At 35.6% G+C, this 24,375-nt stretch overlaps 1 long non-coding RNA gene across 1 annotated transcript in view; it reads left to right on the top strand.

The window, feature by feature from the left end:
• Nucleotides 1–24,046, top strand: part of LOC129888428 (uncharacterized) — a 57,715-nt gene extending 33,669 nt beyond the window's left edge. Inside the window, exon 3 of the long non-coding RNA XR_008766661.1 lies at nt 23,797–24,046. This is a non-coding gene — a long non-coding RNA (uncharacterized LOC129888428). The remainder of the gene's footprint in view (nt 1–23,796) is intronic.
• Nucleotides 24,047–24,375: the final 329 nt, after the last annotated feature.

Below are 24,375 nucleotides of genomic sequence, written 5' to 3' on the forward strand. Positions count from 1 at the left end.
AGGAACTTCTTGAACCTAATATCTCCTCCTTCTTCTTTAGCATTTGAGTAAACAGTGGAGGTATCTTTATCATTCGCTTTGTAGTTGACGGAGTAGGCACGTCCCTTAAGTTTGAATCCTCAGCACTCCTGAAAATAACATTCTCCCATTATCCCTCAACCTTATACGAAGCATCATTATTCATTTATTCGGCAATCTCTTCATCTTGAAATACAATTGCCTTACTTTTTCTTGAACTTGAAAAATCACATTTTGGCACTTCATCACTCCCTACCATTATTCCACTCTGATTTAAGATTTCCATACACTACGTGTTGTCATTCTTTGGGTTGGCCATGGTATCTCTAGGAAGACCTCCTTTAGGTCTAGATTCAAGTGGGATAAGATTTTCCCTATTTGTGCTTCAAGTTGTTTGATAGAAATCAAGTGTGAGGTTACCGTTTGGTTCAAGGATGAAAAGTAAACTTTGATTTCTTTAGGCACCTTATCTGAACCTTTCACTTTTTTAAGGATGTAGACAAGTATGTCTTTCATATGAAAGCTTTCAGGGTCAACATTTTGTTTGATAGGTTTTGGACAGTCACGTGGAGGCACATACCGATCCCTATCAGTACCACGTTCTCCCTAATTTGTACACCTATCATGCAAATTCCAATCTCTCTAATTCCTATCATGATATTTGTTCACATCTTGATTTCCTCCCGGCCTTTGATAGGTTGGACAAGAACCCCCTGCTTGATTTGACAAAACAATGAACTTCTTCATTATACATAGAAGAAAAATTCTCTTGGTTTGACAAGAATTGCACTTCTTCATTATACATAGAATCAAATTTTGCATCATTCAGGCTCAACTCACTACTAGAAGCAACTACATTCACTTTATTTTAAACACCCACATGACATGCTTTGAGAACAAGTGAAGTTGGGTCATTATTTTTTCCATGTTCTCATCACGCTCATGATCTTTTCTATCTTTTCTTTGGTCAAATCCCCATTAAAAGGAGACACTTTATCTTTCCTTGTATGCCATACATGATTAATCTTGGTCATCTCATAAAGAAAACCCACCATAACTCTAAACGGCTGTCGCATGATCCTACCTCCTATAAGTTGGTCTGTTTCCCCCTTGTTCACGGTGTCAATACTCATGTAAAAATAACTTTTGGAACCTCAACCATGTCTCATGGATTGGTTCACCATCAACCCACTTGAAATTTTGAATACTATCTTGCAGCTTTAGCATCTTTGAAGAAGGAAAAAATCTCTCATAAAATGCTTCTGCTAGTTCTTCCCATGAAGTAATAGAGTCCTTTAGTAACCCCTGCCAGCCATTTTGTTTCTTCCCTCGTTAGAGAAAAGGAAAATAATCTCAATTGAATGGACTCTTGAGAGATGTTCTTGAAATTGAATGGACAACATACATCCAAGAAGTTGTGAATATGGTAAAGGGGATCTTCATGAGATAGACCCCTAAGGAATCCTTCATTTGGAGAAGTTAGAGCATGGTCCCAGTCACATTAAAGATAACATTGCATATGGTTGGGGGAAAATGGATAACACCCAAACTACCTAGTTATTCCACATTCATATTGTTCAAGTCTTCTACATCATCATTCTGCCCATGATTACTAGCGGCATTACTCCCAATGAGGCTCATATCATCACCTATTAAGACCAAAACAAAGAAATTAATGGTAAGTGTATTCCACTACAAATAAATTAGTTCACAAAATTACTTTACTAAAGGAATTCTAAGCACCACTCCCTGACAACGACACCATTTTTGATAAATCTCAACTACACATAAAACAATTTGACGTTTAGGAAGTTTCTAGCAACATAAACCCAATGTATGTCGAGGACAAATCCTACAGGAAGCGATCTAGTCAAGAATTCAATTAAGAAGTGAATCATGAGTTAATTTCTTGTAGAGAATTAGTGATCAATGCTTAACATAATATAAAATCAAAACTTTTTAGATTAGCAATATAAGATGATTTAATGACCAATTGTTTATCAAATGCAATGTTCCATGGGGTTTCACAAATAAAAATTTTATCAAGTAATGGAAAAGCCTTAGGAGTGTGAGTAATTGAATGCAACTTTTACGATATGGGTAGTATAGATTTCTAATAATAGTTGATTATCAATAAGTAGGCTAGAAAAATGGTAATGATGAATATCTAAAAATTACCCATCGTATTTCACACGTTTTTTCTCAAGCCTCAATATGTAAAGTAATATAATCAAGGACTGCTAACATACGCTGACGGTTACTTTACTATGCACCAACGACAACACTTTGTTCAGGCAAAATCAATGGCAACAATGATGCCATTAGATATACTGGAGGAAGGGATTAACTGGAAACTACAACTTGTTTAGTTTGAAAGTTTTGACCCAAATCGATTTAGCACAATTGTAGAAGATAAGGAAATGTCTTCCAGCTCAACTTCAATAAAGCTGAAGCCATTTGGGGATAAGGACACTAATACCAGCTAGAAGCTATGCCTTTAATTCTTCGATGCAAAATCACCAATACACCCAATGCTAGTAAAAAGAATAGAGTATGCAAGAAATTGAGATAAAAAAATGGGTACGATACTAGATTATGTTCCTTGTAGCTCAAAAGATGGGATGATAATTATTAATATTAGAAAGGAGGATCTCTTAGAGTAGGAAAAGTATCGGGAGAATTCACTCATAGGCTATGTGATTGCGGATACACCGTATGTAAAAACATTGGAGAATTTTATACAAAATGCTTGGAGATATGTCAAAATGCCCCAAATTCTAATGTATGATGATGGTTACTTTATTTTCAGATTTGAAACAATTGAAGATAGAGATAATGTACAGAAAAACTAAGACTAACATAGGCGGAGGCATAGAACAAGCTACTAGCTTACCTGAAAAAGAAAAGAAATATCTTAAAATACAAAACATTCTAGTGATAGCAAAAAAATATAAGCTTAATTGATAGTCCTCAGAGTATTAGGACATACCAAATCAAGTGAAAAAGTATTCTATCTAGCCATGAGAGTATGTTGGGTGATCTCAAGTCCTACATTATAATACAATGTAGGTAACAAAAAAAGAATGTGCTAGTACTTGGAATGTACAAAGTATGTGAGCATGCAATGCAATATGCCATGATACAATGGAAAATGCTAAAACCATGAAATCATTCAAAGTACCATTTGGAGTCATGAAACTTGGCCAATGCAATATAGAAACTATCATAAAAAATAAAAGAAACTTAAACATTATAATGCAAATCATGCGTCATCATAGAAAACCATATGATTTGAAAGTACAATGAATCATAATGAAACATATTTAAGCAGAGAATCATGTAATAAAACTTAATTCATGAACTTGAAAGAAAAATCATGGAATTCCATAAAATCCTCATACTTGAATTTAATAGAAAAACTTGATAATTGATTGAGCTTCATGGATGAAAGAATCCATCAATCAAACCACACATACCTTGGTAAACAAAGTCTAATGCATCTTATCAGTAGATACTTGATGGACTTGGAAGCTTGAAACCCTAACCTTGCCTCGGAAAAGAAGAAGAATCATTGAGAGAAATTCTAAAGAGAGAATTATTGCTTGGGAGTAAATTAAGAGTAAGGAATTCAACCTTGAAGGGTTGGTATATTTATAGTCTTAGGAAATAGGATCAAAACGATGTAGTTTAGGAGTTAGGAGAATAGGAGACGTCCAAAATTCCCCTTATTAACTCAGGCTGAAACACCCTACGATTGACTTCTATGAATCATTAAAAATATTATGGATCATAGAATTAACTCGTAAATTACAGATACACAACACAATAGCTACTGGAAACTAGCATGGATTCTATGAATCATGTTTATGAGACGTACAAACAACTCGTCATCTTTCACTGGTACTTGGCCCAAAAATCAGGCCTCAGGACTTCTCTTACGAGTCCACTTTATGATTTATCAAAGTCTCTAATGGTCGTAAGACCCATTCGTCTGGCCTATTAGTCATATAAATGACTTTTCAAACCACCTCTGAGACTTGCATAAAAATCAATCCACATTACTTTTCTTATGAGTCTAAATTACAATTTGTTGAAGCTTTCACGGGTCATAAGACCCATTGGTCCTTCATCTCTGAAAACCTGCAAAATCTTGAGTCTTTGAACCTTTCTCTATGATTCCATATATGAAGGATCAAAGAGTTTGTGATTCGTGAGGTAGACTCATAACTCCATCCATACTTAGTCAAATTTCATATCTTAGGGCCTCTTTTACGAATTCGTATTACGAAGAGTCATTCACTCTATGACTCATCTTGTTGAGTCGTAGCAAAGGTTTTGAGGCTCAACACTTTACCAACTTATACAATGCTTCAATGATTCACTCCCATGAATCGTAGGTCGAGTCGTAAACTCTAGGACAGTCCATACACTTAGAATTTTCTTTCGTTTCAACCTTCTAACTTTCAGGGTGTTAAAATATCCCTCCCTTAGGAACATTTGTCCTTAAATGAGATTTAACTAAAATAGAACGGATATGGAAAGGGGATTAGAAACCCAATGTGAATGCAATAACACATCAAAATGCACAGAACTTGGGATTTTCAAACTAGTATAAAATATGACTTTAGGATCAATATCGTGAACATGCATGCATATGAAAAGACATGAGAATAGCTAGAACTCGAGAATTCATAAGGATGGATATGAGAAGCTAACACTTCAACTTGCATGAAAACTTAAACACTCGTATTATCAAGTCAATCATGGTACATTGTATACAAAAAAAATCCATACAAATTATTATTATGACCAAGGGAAACCCATAACATACCATATGAAATAGACCGAGCCACTCCTTTCCTCTTTTAGTAGCCAATGGACAATCCCTCATCTTATGTCCCATATCACCACACTTGTAGCAACCCTACAGACCATTTATGCATTAAGCCTAGATATCGAGGCATTAGAAAATGATGAGCCACTATGGGTTCTAGCCCTCTTGGAGTCCCTAGATTTCTCCCATAGCTTTTTATCTTCTATTTGTTCTGCATATGTCATGAGTAGGAAGATGTCCATATCCTTGACCAACTTGTCCATATTGCATTCTTTGGACACCAAGTACAAAACTCCCAAAATAAACTTACTCATCCGGGCACGGGAGTTGACTACCAAAGAAGAACCATACTCAAAAAACTTTGTGAACTTGAGGGAGTATTCCACACATTCATATTACCTTTATTGAGATTGATGAACTCCAACAACTTTGCCTTCCTCAACTCAAGTAGAAAGAAACGGTCAAGAAAAGCAACTTTAAAATTCTCCTAATTTATTGGACCTTCTCCAACCCTTTTGATCTTCCATTGATTGTATCATACTTGAGCGACACCTTTGATTTGGTAGGCTACCAAATCCTTCTTCTCCTCTGAAGACACCCCCATGATATCAAAAATATTATACATTTCATCAATGAATTCTTAGGGATCTTAATTTACTTTTGAAACATGGAATTTTGGAGGATTCTTCCTTACAAAATCCCTCATTCTAGAAGCCGGAGTTGGAGCATTAGGAAGAGAAACAACTTATTGGTTGGCCACAAATTGGGCTAGTAAGGTGATCGCGGTATGAAACTTAGAATTAATCGCTTGGTTGGGTAGAGGATCATTTGCTTAAGGGACTTTTGTTCTTGGAGGCATCTTCTTAAAAATCGCAGAATAATTATTAGGGAGAGGAAGTCTTAGAGTACACTCTATTACAGGACATAAATCACGAAAGAAGTAAGTATTTCTTAAAATGACTTATAGCCTCCTATTAATAGATGCGGGAAGCATCACACTGATGAAAAAGATTCTACTCGACGCGGCATGTTAGACTCTCTAGAATACTTTAAACCTTGTGCTCTGATACAAAATTTATCATGACTCGTACTACCGCCTAGCAGTGACACGGCGATCAGGAACCCAAAATATCCAAACAAAGACTCTTAGCGTACATATCATTCATAATTTCAAGTAAGACATAAGGAAAAGCAAGAAAAAGAACAATCTCAATCATGAAAGTCTAGGAATGAAAACAAAATCTCAAGTCATATGTCCTAAATGGACTACATCAACTCTATGTCTAAACATGCCTCTATCAAACTAATATAGGTGGGGGTATATAACAATCCACTAGCTCACCCAAATAAGAAATTAAATGTCTCACAATAATAACATAGTATAGACATAGCAAGAAAATATAAGCTCGATAGGTAGTCTCCGAAACATGAGGACTTACCAAATCAAGTGAACCAGTCTTGTATCTAGTCATGAGAGTGTGTAGGGTTATTGTCGAACCCTATATTATAACACAATATAGGAAAACAAAAGAAGTATGCGTTAGTACTTGGAATGTACTAAGTATGTGAGCATGCAATGCAATATGCCATGATACAATAGAGTGATACAATGGACCATGCTAAAACTATAAAATCATTTGAGTACCATTTGGAGTCATGAAACTTGGCTAGTGCAATATAGAAACTATCATAAATTATAAAAAAAACTTAAAAACATTATAATGGAAATCATGAGTCATCATAGGAAACCTTATGCTTTGAAAATAGCATGAATCATAATGAACTATACTTTAAATCTTTTGATAGAAACCTTTAACCTTGTGAGAAATCATACTTTACTTTGTGAGAGATACCGCCAACCGACATAAACTATGTGAGCAATAACATAGAGTACCAATGTTACCCCTACACTGGAAAAAAAGAAGGAGACTACTTGCCAAGGTAGACTTCATTATCCAAAGTTGATCCACTGAGCTACATGAACAATCGAGCCTCAAATATGGGTGACCCTCAAAGGAATCAAGCCTCTTCTATGAGTGATCCTTTATCCTATGGTGGTGCATAGTTATGGTACAATAGGATCTTACTATGAGTCTCTTGCCTAAACTACGAGAGAGAGTGCCTAGCCCAAGGTCCACTCGGTTCTAGGTAAGCTCTCAATGGAATAGACAACTCATAAGTCATAAAGTCAACATCATGTGGGAGGGGCCATATCTACTCTCCGTCCGCCATTCATAAAAACAGAATCATAGAAGAGCTCCTTAGTCTTATCTCATGTAATGTGAGTGTAGTCCTTTCATCATTACATATCTTTATTCATAAAATATATTTAGGGCCTTAACTCACCCTATCATTTATTTTGCTTGAAACATTATAGTATCATCATTCATAAACTACTTTGCATTAAGCATGTTTAAACTCATTCATAAATCTTGTCAAACATTCATAAAGCTTTCATTGAAATAACTTGAAATCCATGATCATCGATTATGCTTGAAATATGTACATGATCATATTACTTGGAAATCATGAGATTGACTTAAAAATATGCATGATCATATACTTTATATAAACCCATATATAATTCATGAAAATAACACCAATAGGAGTATAATTGAAGATACCCTTAATTCACATCATAAATCCTAAAGGTCAATGTAGTAAATTTATATAAAACTCTTCATTTTAATATCATAGCAATCAACTTGTATTAAAAGAGATTCATAAACATGAGTAAATTCCTAACCAATACAATTTAATAATAATTAAACAAGACCCATAGTGAGATCATGAAGCCTAGATATCATGTAAGAATATTTATTGAAAAATAATTGAAATCATGCAACATCTTAGAATTCAAGCATATTTAAGCAGAGAATCATGTAATAAAACTTAATTCATGAACTTGAAAGAAAAATCATGGAATTCTATAAAATCCCCATATTTGAATTTAATAGAAAAACTTGATAATTGATTGGGCTTCATGGATGAAAAAATTCATGAATCAAACACCACATACCATGGTAAACAAATCCTAATACAGCTTATCAATGGAGACTTGGTAGACTTGGAAGCTTTAAACCCTAATCTTGCCTTAGAGAAGAAGAATAGTCATTGAGAGAAATTCTAGAGAGAGAATTATTTCTTGGGAGTAAATTGAGAGTAATGAATTCAACCTTTAAGGGTTGGGAGATTTATAGGCTTAGGAAATAGGATCAAAATGATGAGTTAGGAGAATTGGATATGTCCAAAATTCCCCTCATTAACTTAGGCTGAAAGACCCTACAACAGACTTCTACGAATCATCAACAATATTATGGGTCATAGACCTTGCTCGTAAACCCCAAGTACACAACACAGTAGCTACTGGAAATTGGCTTGGTTTCTATGAATCATATGTACGAGTCATCAACCCTTCTATGTGTTGTAAAAACAACTTGGCATCTTTCACTAGTACTTGGCCTAAAAATTAGGCCTCAGGACTTCTCTTACGAGTCCACTTTATGATTTGTTGTCAACCCACCTCTGAGACTTGCACAAAAATCAGTCCTTAGTAATTTTCTTACGAGTCCGTTCTATCATTCGTTGAAGTTTCCACAGGTCATAAGACCCATTCATCCTACAACTATGAAACCCTATAAAATCCTGAGTCTTTGGACGTTTTTCTATGAGTCCTTCTATGAATCATCAAAGAGTCTATGAGTCATAAAGTCGACTCATCAAGTCCATCCATACTTAGTCAAACTTCATATCTTAGGGCCTCTTCTATGAGTCCTTATTACAAATCGTCATTCACTCTATGACTCGTCTTGTTGAGTCGCAACAAAGGTTCTGAGGCTCATCACTTTACTAATTCAGAAACTACTTCTATGATTCACCCGTACAACTCGTAGGTCAAGTCGTAAACTCTAAGACAATCCATCTTCTTGGTATTTTCTTTTGTTTCAACCCTCCAATTTTTATGGTGTTACAATATCCCTTCCTTGGAAACATTCATCCTCAAATGAGATTCAACAAGAATTAAATGGATATGGAAAGGGGATTAGAATCCCAACTTGAATGCAATAACACATCAAAATGCATACAACTTGGGATTTTCAAACTAGCATATAATATGACTTTAGGATCAACATCGTGAACATGCATGCATATAAAAAGACATGAGAATAAGTAGAAATCGAGAATTTATAAGTATAGACATGAGAATCTAACACTTCAACTAGCACAAAAACTTAAACACTCGGATTATCAAGCTAATCATGCCATCATGAATACAAAAAATATCTGTACAAATTACTATCATGACCAAAGGAAACCCATAACATACCAGATGAAGCAGCTTGAGCCACTCCCTTCCTCTTCTAGTAGCCACCGGACAATCCTTCATCTTATGCCCTATATATCACCACACTTGTAGGAACCCTCCTTACCGGCCATGTGTTCTCCTTGGTGAGTCCTACCACACCTTTCACAAGGGGGAAAGAGACGTCCTTCCTTGTTAAGCCTACACACTGGGGCATTAGCAAATGACAAACCACTATCGGTTCGAGCCTCCTTGGACTCCCTAGATTTGTCCCATAACTTTTCATCTTCTATTTGTTTCGCATACGTCATGAGTAGGGAGATGTCCATCTCTTTGAAAAACTTGTCTATATTGCATTCTTTGGACACCAAGTCCGGAAACTCCAAAATAAACTTACTCATCTGGGCACGGGAGTCGACTACCAAAGAAGGAGAATACTTGGAAAACTTTGTGAACTTGAGAGAGTATTCCACACACTCATATTACCTTGATTGAGATTGATGAACTCCAACACCTTTGCCTCCCTCAACTCAAGTGGAAAGAATCATTCAAGAAAACCAACTTTAAAATTCTACCAATTTATTGGACCTTCTCCAACCCTTTCGACCTTCTATTGATTGTATCATACTTGAGTGATACCTTTGAGTTGGTAGGCTGCCAATTCCGCCTTCTCCTTTGGACACACCCCCATGATATCAACAATCTTCTACACTTCATCAATGAATTCTTAGGGATCTTCATCTACCTTTAAACCATGGAATTTGGGAGGATTCTTTCTTGCAAAATCCCTCACTCTAGAAGCCGAAGTGGGAGCATTAGGAAGAGAAACAATGCGTTAGTTATCCACAACTTGGGCTAACATGGTGATCACAGTCTGGAACTCTAAATTAGTCACTTCATTGGGTAGGGGACCATTTTCTTGAGGGACTTGTGTTTTTGGAGGCATCTTCTTAAAATTTTCAAAGAATAATCATTCTTAAAAATCGCAAAGAACAAATATTAAGGAGAGAAAGTCTTAGAGTACACTCTATCATAGAACTATCATGAAAGAAGTGAGGATTTCTTAAAATGCCTTATAGCCTCCTATTCATAGATGTGGCAAGCTTGACACCGATGAAAAAGACTCTACTTGATGCAGCATGTTAGACACCAAGTTTGTCATGACTAGGAATAGGGCCTAGCCGTGACACGGTGATCAGGAACCCAAAGGATCCAAATAAAGCCTCTTAGCATACATATCATTCTTAAGGTCAAGTAAGACATAAGGAAAATTAAGCAAAAGAACAATCTCGACCATGGAAGTCTGGGAATGAAAACGAAATCTCAAGTCATATGTCCTAAATGGACTACAGCAACTCTATGTCTAAATATGCCTCTATCATACTAAAATAGGTAGGGGTATAGAACAATCCCCTAGCTCACCCGAATAAGAAAATAAATGTCTCAAAATAACAACATAGTCTAGAGGTAGCAAGAAAATATAAGCTCGATAGGTAGTCCCCGAAGCATGAGGACTTACCACATCAAGTGAGCAAGTCTTCTATCTAACCACGAGAGTGTGTAGGGTGATTTTCGAGGCCTATATTATAACACAATGTAGAAAAACAAAAGAAGTATGCGTTAGTACTTGGAATGTACTAAGTATGTGAGCATGCAGTTCAATATGCCATGATACAATAAAGTGATACCATGGACCATGCTAAAACCATAGTTTTATGGGATAATGGGATCATACTACGGGTCTCCTACCTCAACTACGGGAGAAAGTACCTATCTCAAGGTCCACTCGGTAAGAGGTAAGCTCTCAATAGAATAGACAACTGATAAGTCATAAAGTCAACATCATGTAGGAGGAGCCATATATACTAACCTTCCACCATTCATAAAAATAGAATCATAGAATAGCTTCTTAATCTTAACTCATGTAACGTGAGTGTAGGACTTTCATCATTATATATCTTTATTCATAAAACATCTTTAGGGCGTTAACTCACCCTATCATTTATCTTGCTTGAAACATCAGGGTATCAACATTCATAAATTTTTTTGCATAAATCATCTTTAAACTCATTCATAAACCTTGTCAAACATTCATAAATCTTTCATTGAAATCACTTGAAATCCATGATCATAGATTATGCTTGAAATTTGGTGAAAACTTGAATACATGATCAATTGACTTGTAAATCATGAGATTGATTTGAAAACATGCGTGATCATATACTTTATATCAACTCATACATAATTCATGAAAATAACACCAATAGGAGTATAATTGAAGATACCCATAATCCACATCATAAATCCTAACGATTAATGTAGGAAATTTATAGAAAATTCTTTATTTCAATTCCATAGTCATCAAATTATACTAAAATAGATTCATAAAAATGTGTAAAATCATAACCCTTATAATTTAATAAGAATTAAACAAGACCCATAATGAGATCATGAATCCTAGATATCATGTAAGAGGATTTATTAAAAAATTATTGAAATTATGCAAAATCCTAGAATTCATGCATGTTTAATTAGAGAATCATGTAATAAAACTTAATTCATGAATTTGAAAGAAAAATCAAGGAATTCCATAAAATCCCCATACTTTAATTTAATAGAAAAACATGAGAATTGATTGGGATTCATAGATGAAAGACTCTATGAGTCAATAGCCACATACCTTTGTAAATAAAGCCTAATGCAGCTTATCAATAGAGACTTGAAGGACTTGGAAGCTTAAAACCCTAACCTTGCCTTGAAGAAGAAGAAAAATTCATGAGAGAAATTCTAGAGAGAGAATTATTGCTTGGGAGTAAATTGAGAGTAATGAATTTAACCTTGAAGGGTTGGGATATTTATAGGCTTAGGAAATAGGATCAAAATGACGTAGTTTGGGAGTTAGGTGCATAGGAGATGTCCAAAATACCCCTTATTAACTCAGGCTAGAAGACCCATGACTAGGACCCTACCCGTCGTCATCCGGCCCACGAGTCATAAAAATGACTCGTCTACCCACCTCTTATACCATAGAAAATCAGGCCTCAATACTTTTCTTACAAGTCTATCTTACGATTTGTCGAATCTTCTATGGGTCCTAAGACCCATTCGTCCTACAACTCTGAAACTCTGTAGAAATCTTAAGTGTTTAAACCTTTCTCTGCGAGTCCATCTACGACTTGTCAAACAATCTACAAGCCTTAAAGTCGACTTGTCAACTCCATCCATAATTAGTCAATTTTCATATCTCAGGGCTTCTTTTACAAGTCTTTTTTATGAATCATGATTTATTCTACGATTCATCATGTTGAGTTATTGCAAAGGTTCTGAGGATCATCACCTTACCAACACATACACTGCTTCTATAATTCACTCCTACGACTTGTAGGAGTCCCTACGACTCTTAGGTTGAGTCAAAAAATCTAGGATAATCCATCTGCTTGAAATTTTCTTTCGTTTCAACTTTCCAACTTTTGGGGTGATATAAAATTAAGGAAAATATGCCAGCTAATATTTTATAGAAAATTGTGCCTATGTGGATGTATTGTATGAATTATCCTATGGATTATAATGATTGGGTGTGGATGATGTGGTATACTTATATACAAGTGCAGTTCTTTGTTATTCAGGAACAATTTCTTTGCCTATCTTATTGTAGTCTATGCCAGTAATGAAAGTCAACAAAGGAAGATGTTATGGAAGGAGATACTACAACTAGCTAATGGTATCCAAGATGCTTGGATCCTTTGTGCAAACGTCAATAATGTTCTTAATTGTAAGGACATAATTGGATCCCCTGTGTTGTTAAATGAGACTCTGCCATTCAGAGAGTGCATAAAAGAACTACAATTGAGTCTAGTAAAGCAAACATGATGACTACCTTCTACAACAAGCATCAAGATGGTAGTAGAGTGTATTGAAAAATTGACTTGCCTTTTGGTAATCTAAGGTGGATACAAGACTATGGGCATAAAGAGGCAAATTATCTGAATCATGGAATATCTAATCACTCTCAAATACTTATCCAAGTATGTTGCTAAAAGCTACGTAGACCAAGCCCTTTTAGACTCTTTTATACTGTGCTAAACCATCTTGAATTTGAAGGCATTTTGACTACAATGTAGGGTAGGAGTTTTAAAGGGACAAGGATATAACAACTCTAGCTAAATTGAAAGTTTCTAGAGTTGGTTTAAAGGAACTGAATGCTTATATGGCCTCATATAATAAGAATCTACAAAGTGCTAGAGACCACTTAGAAATTGTCCAGCAACAATTGATGTCCAAACCCCAAAATATGGCTCTACTAGCAGAAGAACAACATTAGTTAGTAGAAATTAGAAAATCGAATGAAATTGAGGAGCAAATATTGAAGCAAAAATCTAGAGTTATCTGGATAATAAGAAGTGGATATGCAAACATAAAATACTTTTATGTTTAAATGAAGTTGAGAAGGACCTGAAATGCCATCACATCAATTCAGGATGCAAATAGAAATAAAATTCAAGACCCTGTAATGGTAGACATGGAGTTTATAGCTTTCTTTACTTAGTTAATGGGGACAAAAACTGAACAACTACCCTATCCAAATGAAGAGCTTATCAGGAAAGGACCATGCGTATCTTATGAATACAAGCGCAATATTATTGCACTTATTACTGAGCAAGAAAATAGTTGATGCTTTGACAGGGATGGCTAAAGATAAACCACCTGGTATAGATGGGTTTCCTATAGAGTTCTTTGTGAAATACTAGGACAAAGTCAAAGGGGATGTACCGAATGCTTTTATGGAGCTTTTTTTAACAATGACAAGATGTTTAAGGATGTAAGTTGTACAACTATTACTTTAGTACCTAAAGTAGCCATACCAAATTAGGTAAAGGATTATAGACCTATCACTTGTTGCTCCACACTCTATAAGCTTACTACAAAGGTAATCACTAATAGAATTAACTACTGATCACCAAATCAGGTAAAGAATTATATACCCATTTCTTATTGATCTACCATTTATAAGATTATAATAAAGGTACTCACAAAAAGAATTAAACCAGTGATTGGTGATCTAGTCAGCTCTTTTCAAATTGCTTTTATTGAAGGAAAGAGTATTGTTGATAATATTTTATTCACTCATGAATTGTTGAAATGGTATAATAGGAAAGGTTTATCAGCTAGATATACTATGAGAGTGGATCTAAGGAAGCATATGATTCCGTTGAGTGGGAATTCCTAAGGAAACTACTTGTAGGACTTGGTTTCCTCTTGAAATTTGTGAATTTGATAATAGAATGCATCTCTTCTGTATCATATTCTCTAATTATAAATGGAGGACTAACATAACAGTTTTAGGGTAAAAGTGGGATAAGGCAAGGGAATCCAATGTCTCTATATCTGTTTATCCCATAAATGGAGTACCTTCAAAGAGAACTAGATGTCCTAAAATATGTGGCCCAGTTTCGGTTCCATCCTAGGTCTAAGCAATTTGGTTTGATGCACATATGCTTTGTACATCACCTCTTAATATTCTATAAAGCTGATCTTACCTCTATAAAGTTGCTGCAAGGTGCTTTTTATAAGTTTTTTATGCTATTTGGTTTGCAGGAAAATACTGAGAAAAGTTCCATCCATATTACTGGAGTGAAACATGCTGTGAAAAACATAATAATAACCATAATGGGTTATTCTGTATGTGAGATACCATTCAAATATCTAGTAGTGCCTATATCTTTAAGAGACTCACTATAACTCAATATATGCCTTTGATGGAAAAGATCACTAATAAAATAAGATGTTGGATAGCTAGGCTACTCTCTTATGCAGGGAGGGTGCAATTGATAAAGTTAATAATCCTTTGAATGCAAACTTACTGGGGTACAAATCTTTATACTACAAAGGAGAATACTGAAACTAATTGAAAGGGTCTGCAAATCTCATCTATGGACTAGTTCAACACTTACTCTAGGAAGGCATGGTTTCTTGGGAAAAACTTTGTCTTCTAAAGATAGTGGGAGGCCATAAAATAATTAATCTCAGAGTGTGGAACAGTTCTGCCATTCTGAAACTATTATGGGTAGTATATGAGAAGAAGGACTCTCTATGGATCAAATAGATACATACATACTATACAAAGAGTAAAAATGTCGAATAATGTGCTATCCCAGTTAATGCCACTTGGGTGATAAGGAAGATCCTAGAGACTAGGAAGGTGCTAAGGCAAATTATGGGCATAAGTTACTTTGGAACAAAGTTAAAGGAAGTGGCGGTAGCTGAAAAATTCTCCATTCACCATATGTACATCAATATTCTATCAGTTGATCAAAAAGTGTGTTGGAAGAGCATTGCTTTGCAGCCTAACATCCTTTGAAGAAACTAGTTTATTCTATGGCTGGCAGTATGGAAGAGACTAGCTACAGCTGAAAGACTCCTAAATTTTGGTATACATGTGCCCCCTGAGTGTCGCTACTGTGCAAGTGGCATGAAAACTTTAGATCACCTTTATTTTGGTTGTCCTATAACGAATGCCTTGTGGGATAGATTGCTAGCATGCATGGGCATCAATAGGCATATTGGAAGCTGGCAGGATGATCCTAATAGGCTAACAAATGGGCAAGTAAAAGCAATGGTATTGGAGCAATAATTAGTTATCTTTGCAATGGTGATTTATATTATATGGAGAGAAAGGAATACATATACATCCTACTAATATGAAAAAGTTTGCAAGGAGATTGGCATATACATTCATTTTCAAGGGAGAGACCTGAAAAAGTTAGAGAAGACACTGAAACAACTGAATCGGCTCCCATGAAAAATGCTAAATTTTCTATTTTTAAGTAGTCGAATATAGTTGTTTCATTTTGCTTTGTTTGCTGATGTTGTGTATGTATGAAATCAATTGTTTTGATTAGGGAGATATGGTAGAATTATGAGAAGTAGATGGTGAACACTCACTTGGTTATGTAATTACACCTTTTTATTAATAAAATTGCTATTTCGACCAAAAAAATATTTAACTCAAAACCTTAAATCATCCAAACTCTATCGAGCATTAGCTAGCAAGCACAAAGAAGCTAAGAATTATCAACTATATTTTCCACCCTAAAGATATTTCACAAGCAGCACTAGATCTCAAAATTAAATCATTGTTTGCAAACTCAAATTATGATTAATAAATGAAAATACAACTTAACTCATACCAAATCAACGTTTTATATATAAATCAAGCAATACCCATGTGCTAACTATGCATTCACTTACATTGCACACCCCCTAGAATAGGGGTTTTACCTACTTATACTAAAAACAACATAAAAATTACCATAATTAGCATCCATTGTAGCTAAACATTTGATTTCAACTGAAAATATAATGCCCAAGTCTTCTAAATCTCCACAACCCTAAGTTCCATACAAAGTCACCAAGGTTCCAAGGTTCTTTTGCTCTAGGGAATATTAAGAAAAAGTAGAATATCTTTTATTTCTCTAAAATGACCTATTTATATGGTTCCAAACTTCTTCACAAAAGTGCCCCTCGAAAGTATTTTGTCAAGCTCTATCAAACTCATCGATAGGATCGGGGATGCACTGACGTGACTATTTAATTGCCCAATTAACCTTTATAGTTGAATTATATCCTTGAACTCATGTGACTTTTGGTGAGCTTAGTCGTGCTTTCCTAGTCGATTCAATGTTTTGTTGAATGCTCTTGTAATTATTGAATTCTTTCTCTTAAAATTGATGGTAGTTCCCAGGTGTTCTATGACTTTCGAAAAGCTCCATGTGGCTTGCCAATTGAATTCGGCAATGCAAAGAATGTCCAATATGTCAGTGACGCCTGACACTTGGAGTCAAATTTTTGGTTCAATTCGGCAGGTTGGAGGGTAGTGTGGTGAGATGCCTGAGTTGCATCGATGAACTTTAGTGTCACTATTTCAGTAGTTTTATGCTTTTTGACTTGGTTTTCTTTCTTTTGTCCTTGTTTTATCCTTAAGTTCTATCAACTGCACATCAAACTCATTTTTATTAGAAAATATGACATAAACATGCATTAAGGACATACTTTGATGAACTATAAGCTCATAAAATTCATAGAATAATTTCACTAAGTCTGCACTATTAAGTTTTTCCCATTTATATTTTTATTTCTCATGACAAAATGATATTAGAGAGCTTAATCAATATTTGCAACCACTGATTTTAGATTAAAATTTCAAGAGAACAATATATCCATTTCATACAATCAATCTTGTAACCGATTAATCAATACCCATTGAGATTTTCAACCACATCTTGCACACACACCCCTAACTAAGGATTTAGCTGCTTATCATAGAAGAAACAAAGATAATAGCCATATAGAAAATCTCCATTTCAAGTTAATCTGATTAATAAAATTTGAATTCCAAGCTTAGAGTGATGCAAATATGCGGTTTCTTCCTCTACAAGCAAAAGAAGTTCTTAGCTAATTTATATCATTCTTCAAAAGTGTGTTCTTTTCCTATTTATATTCCCAATTAGAAAGAATATAAATGTATATAATTGCACAAATCCCTATTCTATCATTAGAACTTTCTAAATAAAGCACCTTATTTCCCAAGTACATTTTTGCCTTGTAGGTTCTATTCTTTGTCATGCTCTGGACCGGTGAAACACTGATCTGGAATTGTATCATGCCAATAAGTCAGTAGTACTTAGGCAGGTTTGTTTCACTCAAGCTAGTGTTTAGTCGGTGAGATAACTATTGGTTCTTGTAGGACGTCTGTTCCTTTGCTGGTGTGCTTTAAATCCATCAAACTTAATTTTACAAAGGAATGTCTGCATAAAAGAGAACTAGGGCGTAAAATCCAATTAATTAGATGCTTGGCTGATTTTTGAGATTGGATCCTCTAAGGTTTTTAGGGGTTATAGGTGAGGATGTGCATAAGTTCTTAACCATCTATTATGAGAGGTATTGTATGATGGGTCTAGTTGAGTCCATAGAAATAGACTATGGATATCAGCTAGACAAGCCATCCAGCTAATAGTGGAATTCGTATATAGTTGTAGACTTACTAGGTCACCTCCCCTAACTTGGAAAATATTCTTAGAGTCCTTTTTGGTCATGTTCATCCACCGCAATATCAGAGGCAAAATAAGGGATAAGTTCTCTAGGTTGGAGGAGTACTTATCATTGGTACCGCAGTATGCAACCCATTTCTACAATTTTTCTAGGCATGGCATTATAATTCATTCCCTAAAGAAGAAGAGAGTTTGATGTCTTGTCCGAGGATTGAGACTTCTGTTATGGATTGCTAAAGAGTCCTTGGCATGAATGGATAGGTTCTTTCTTAATGTTGCTAACTATGACTGTACCATAGAGGTGCTTTATCATGTGGCCTATGGGGGCAGAGATAAGAAGCCTCACTTTTAGGGTAGCTACAATAGATCTTAGTCCCATGATAAGGGGTTTTCAGGAAGAGTTCAGCATGGTTATCATCCCTAGGGGTAGCCTACTCAATCAGAGTCCTTGCTTCAGAATTTAGGCCATGGAAACTAGGGTGGATTAGATAGCCTTCCTTCTATACTGGTTGGTGCTTGTGGTTGAGGTTGGTCATTATGTCAGAGATTACCCTTGGTACAGAGCTATGGCACCTCTAAGTAGAGGTATTGCTCAAGGTCATAGAGGTAATACCTAAAGGTGCTCGAGGTGGGGAATAGGTAGGTAGAGTAGGTAGTAGGGATGGAGCCTAGTATAGGGGAGGACAGGGGCATTTCTATGTAATTCCTGCTAAGCCAGAGGTTGAGGCTATAGATTTACTGATTGTAAGTACGATCTCAGCTTGCCATCAGTAGACCTTTGCTTTATTTGATCCAAGCTTTATTTATTCATATGTATCTATTTATTTTGCCTCTCAGTTAGAGTTAAATTTTTAGCTTTTTTGAATATCATTCATGTATCGACTCTGATGGGTAAGTCTTTAGTAGTGGATTAGGTCTGTAAAGACTGTATACTGACTATTTGAGAGTGCGAAAAGCAAGTTGATATTATTTTCTTTAGATATGCTTGATTTTGAAGTTATTCTTGACATGGATAGGTTATCCCCATATCATTCATCCTTGATTGCTTTTCCAAGACCATTACCTTATCTATTCTTAGTATTCCCTGATTATGTGGTAGGGCTCTAGTAGATACACACCGACTGAATGATTTATGTTTAGGCCCAGATATTTAATATGCAGCAAGTTGTTTTGCCTATTTGGATTATGTTTATAATCTTAGTAAGAAGGGTCCTATAGTTGATTTGGTTCCCATCATGCTTTATTTTGCATATGCTTTTCCTACCAACCTACCCGGCTTTCTTTTTGAGCATGATATTGACTTTTCTATTGACCTTGATCGAGGAACTCACCCTATTTCTATTGCACCCAATTATATGGAACCTATTAAGTTTAAAGAGCTGAATGTTTAGATTTAGGATCTTTTAGGTAAGGTCTTTATTAGATCGTGTGTCTTACTTTAGGGTGCCCCTATTTTGTTTGTGAAAAAGAATTATGTGTCTATGCATATCTCTATCAATTATAGGTAACTGAATAAGGATACAATGAGGAATAAGTAACCTATGGCTCATAATGATGATATATTTAATCAGCTTCAGGGTGCCATAGTGTTTTTTAGATCAACTTGAGATCTGGTTACCGTTAGGTGAGGATTAGGGTGGAGGACATCCCTAAGATAACCATTAGGACTCGTTACGACCATTTTGAGTTCCTAGTATGTCTTTTTTTGTTGAAAATTGCCCTGTGACATCCATTGACTTGATGATGCATGGGTTCAAGCTCTATATAGACTCCTTCTTCATCTTGTTAATTAACAATATTATTGTGTATTCGCGGAATAGGGAGGAGCACGAACAATATTTCAAGATTGTACTCTAAACTTTGAGGGATCAGCGGCCTTATACCATATTCTTAAAGTGTGAATTTTGGCATGATTTTATAGCATTCTTGAGGAAGATGGTGTCTAAGGACACAATTATGGTAGATCTAGTGAAGATTGAGGTGGTTTTTGATTGGGCTAGGTCTACCTCAGTGACATATATTTTGAGATTTATTGGGTTGGCTGGCTACTATAGACAGTTTTCAAGGGCTTCTCTTTAATAGCAACTCCTTTTACTAGGCTGGCTATTTTATATGTTCCCTTTGAGTAGTATGATGAGTGTGAGACAAGCTTTCTAAATCTCAAGAAGTTACTTACTATCGCTCATATTCTAACTCTTCCAGTTGAGGGTGAGGGACTTATGGTTTATTGTGATGCATCTGTCATTAGTTTGTGTTTTGTTTTGATGCAGTAGGGTCATGTTATAGCATATAAATTGAGGTAGCTCAAGGTGCACGAGTGTAACTACCTCTCATGATTTGGAGTTTGTAGTGGTAGTTATTGCGCTTAAGATTTAGAAGCATTACTTATATGGAATTCATTTTAATATATTCACTGATCACAAGAGTTTTCAGTATATTTTGAGCTAGAAAGACCTAAATTTGAGGAAGCTTAGGTGGATTGATCTCCTGAAGGAGTATGACTTATTTATTCTATACAATCCATGCCAGGAAAATATGGTGGTGGACGCCTTGAGATGGAAGGCAGTATGTATAGGGAGACTAGCCTTCTTTTTAGTTTTGGAGAGACCTTTGGCCTTAGACATCCGGTCCTTATCCGACAAGCTAGTTAGACTTGACATCTCTGATCCTTGTTGATTTTTGGCTTATGTTGAGTCTTACTCTACCTTATTTAAGCAGATTCACAGTCGGTAAGTCGGGGATGTGAGTTTGGTGTCCATCCATAATTAAGTTCTAAGAGGTGATGTTGGTGAGGCGATCTTAGAATTTAAGGATGTTTTGAGATTTTTCACCCATATTTGTGTTTCTAGAGATGGGGATTTGATTTATATGGTATTTCAGGAGGCTCAAAACTCCATGTATTCTATTCACTTAGGCACAACTAAGATGTACAGAGACTTGAGGCAACATTATTGGTGGAGCAGTATTAAGAGAGATATAGTAGACTATGTATATTGGTGCATATGTTTCCATTAGGTGAAGGTCGAGCACTTAAGGTTGCTTGGTGATTATTAGAGGTTACACATTCCCGAGTAAAAGTGGGTACGGATCATTATAAACTTGATTGTGGGGGTTTTCATAGACTTATTGGGGGTGTTGATAGCATTTGTGTAATCGTTGATCGATTGACCAAGTTAGCTCATTTATTGCCCATTCAATCTTACTTCATTGTCGATATGTTATCCTATATCTATGTTTGAGTGATGGATTGTCTTCATGGGGTATTGGTGTCTATTATCTCCAATAGAGGCTCTTAATTTAGTTCTACCTTCTGGAGTGCATTCCAAGAGGAGTTGGATACTCAGGTTGATCTTAGCATGACATTTCACCCATAGAAAGGTGGTCAATTACAGTGGACAGTTCAGGTTTTGAAAGATATGCTTTGAACCTATATATTGGATTGTGGAGGTTAGTAGGATCAGTTTCTAGCCTGGGTAGGGTTTGCTTATAACAATAACTACTATTCAAGTATTAAGATGGCCCTATTTGAGGAATTGTACAATAGGCATTGTCGATGTCTTAGTGGTTGGTTTGAGGCTTCAGATCCTTGAGTTACTTTAAGATCTTTGGCTTGATTTTGTGTGATCCAGGAAAGGCTATGAGAGGCTCAGAGCGGGAAGAAGAGCTATGCGGAACATAGGAATTTTCCTTTTATTTTTCCTATTGCTGATAGGGTTTTCCTCTGAGTGTCACCCTTTGAATGGTGTGATGAGATTTGGGAGGTAGGACAAGCTTAGCCCTAGGTATATTGGCACTTTTGAAATTCTTCGAGTAGTTTGAGTTGTTGCCTATGAGTTGTCCCTGCAACCTTCCTATTAGGTTGTTCATCCTTTTGTGATGTATTCATGCTTTGTCTTTATGCCATTAACAAGTCACACGTGCTTTGGTATGACTCTGCTTAGTTTGATGACCATTTGACCTTTATGGAGAAGCCAATTTCTATTTTGGCTAGGAATGTTAGACGATTGCATACAAAAGAGATTCTGATGGTTAAGGTTTAGTGGAGACACCATCTAATTGAGGAGGCTACCTAGGAGACCGTGCATGACTTGCAAGCCTAGTATCCCCACTCTTTTGAAACTCCATGTACTTTTTAACTCTTTAATTTTGAGGATGAAAGTTCTTTTAGTAGTGGATGTTGCAATAACCCTCTAGGTTATTTTCTCTATCTTGTGATAATTTTGAAATTTATACTTTACTATAACTAACCTAATTCATTTATGACTTATTGGGACTGACAGTATGGTCACCTGATCGTTTGTTTGGATTTTATACAAGTTTCTGTGTTTGAAAGCTTTTAAAGTTTGAGTTGTTTACTTGGGTCAACACTTTAGGTAAATGACCTTAGAATAATATTTTGATGGCTCTGTTAGCTCTAGAACATTGATTTTGTTTTGGAAGAATATTTGGTTTGTTTCCCAAGGCTTCCGAACTTATTTTGTACAAGATTGTGGCTTATGGATAAAATTGAACCTTGGGTTTTTCACTACTACTTTTTAGTAGCCTTTCGAATACTTTTACTACTATTAAATTGGTTTTACTGGGAGTCACACCACTTGGATCATTTGGACACTTGTTTTGAGATTTATAAGTCATTGATGACGTACTCCTTTTATACTTGTAGTTTCAGAGGCATCGATGATGCAATGAGTGTTATTGATACTAGGCACGTCATTACTCTTTTTCTTCTTTGGTTACATCTGAGATGCCTTTAGCTTGTACTTGACTATCTGGTGTAGTGTCGCCCTTTTCTACATCAGCTTGGCCGCTCTCTCTCTTTTGTACCATTACAGAGATACTATATTTATATAAGACCTGGTTTGGGCCTAGGAAGTGTATATAGAATTCCTACATCCCCTATGGTCCCCTCTAGATGGTACACCACTAATATGGATGAGGGAGATGCATGGGTCACACCTAGAAGACCAAAGGTCGGGGTGGGTCTATACACTTGTGATGATCTCTGAGAGCCACTAATGATGTTACTGGTTTTACTATAAACTTGCATTCATTAGCATTGCCTATCACCACTATACTTGTTTATTATATAGCCTATATGTTTTATTGGGGGCGGGGGTATGTTTGTCATTGTTTGTACCTTCCGAGGGTATGGGCGTCTGGTCGGTTATTATTTGATCATACTTGTTCTTATCCCTTGTTGAATTTGTATTTGGTCTGTAGGGTGTCTTAGTCTGGAGTTATGGTTGATATTTTTCTGTTAGTTTCAGTTGGATTAGTTCTTAGGTGGTTATGTAATTAGCGGTGACACTTAGTCTTCTATTCTTGATTAGTTGACTCCTATGGTACCTTCTCATTGTAAATAGATTGTTGGATTGCGATTTTAGGTGTGTTTCTTGACTCTGCTTTTCCATCTGTGTTTCCTATCTCTTTGCTTTATTTCCTGTACTATCTTATACTAGCTCATGATTAGTTACTTGTGTTGTATTTATATGGTTATATCTTATTTAATCTTGCTTTATCTGTGGAGTTTAGTCGGCCTATGCCTACTGAATACCATTCGTTTGGTACTCATACTACACTTATTCCCCCTGCAGATTATTAGTACGGGGTATCACCATTGATTTGAACTTGTGTAGAGCAGCTTTTGATTCAGAGATTTGGTAAGATCATGGTGTTCAGAGTTGTTGATTTTCATCTATGTTAGATTAGGACTAGTCTTTACTTTGTTTTAAAAACTATCTGTACTTACATTTGTATTTTAAAAGTCTTGTACTTCTATTTTATTTAGACAGTCGATTACTGACTAATGTGAGTTCTTGGGGTGGTTCCTTGTGTTTTGTTTCAGTTGTTCTTATTCTTCTTATTGCAATTTAACTTTTGATTTATTTATTCATCTTCCACTTGATAGCCCGTTGCCTCTGATTCCTGGCTAAAGGTTAAGGGTTAGGCTTACCTGTTGGTGGGTGTTAACAGGTGTCGTTATGACTTGAGAAATCGGGTCGTTAAAAGATTGTAGTTGTATTTGGTTATAGTTTTTTCATATAATATTTGGTTGATTGAATGTCGTTTCCTAAATAACATGAGATATTATTTAAATAGGATATACATTAAATTGAGTAATTTTATAAAATAAAAGTTTTAGGGTAAGATTTGGAAAAAACAAATATAGTGAA

The sequence above is a fragment of the Solanum dulcamara genome, chromosome 1 (assembly GCF_947179165.1).
Source record: "Solanum dulcamara chromosome 1, daSolDulc1.2, whole genome shotgun sequence".
Lineage (NCBI taxonomy): Eukaryota > Viridiplantae > Streptophyta > Magnoliopsida > Solanales > Solanaceae > Solanum > Solanum dulcamara.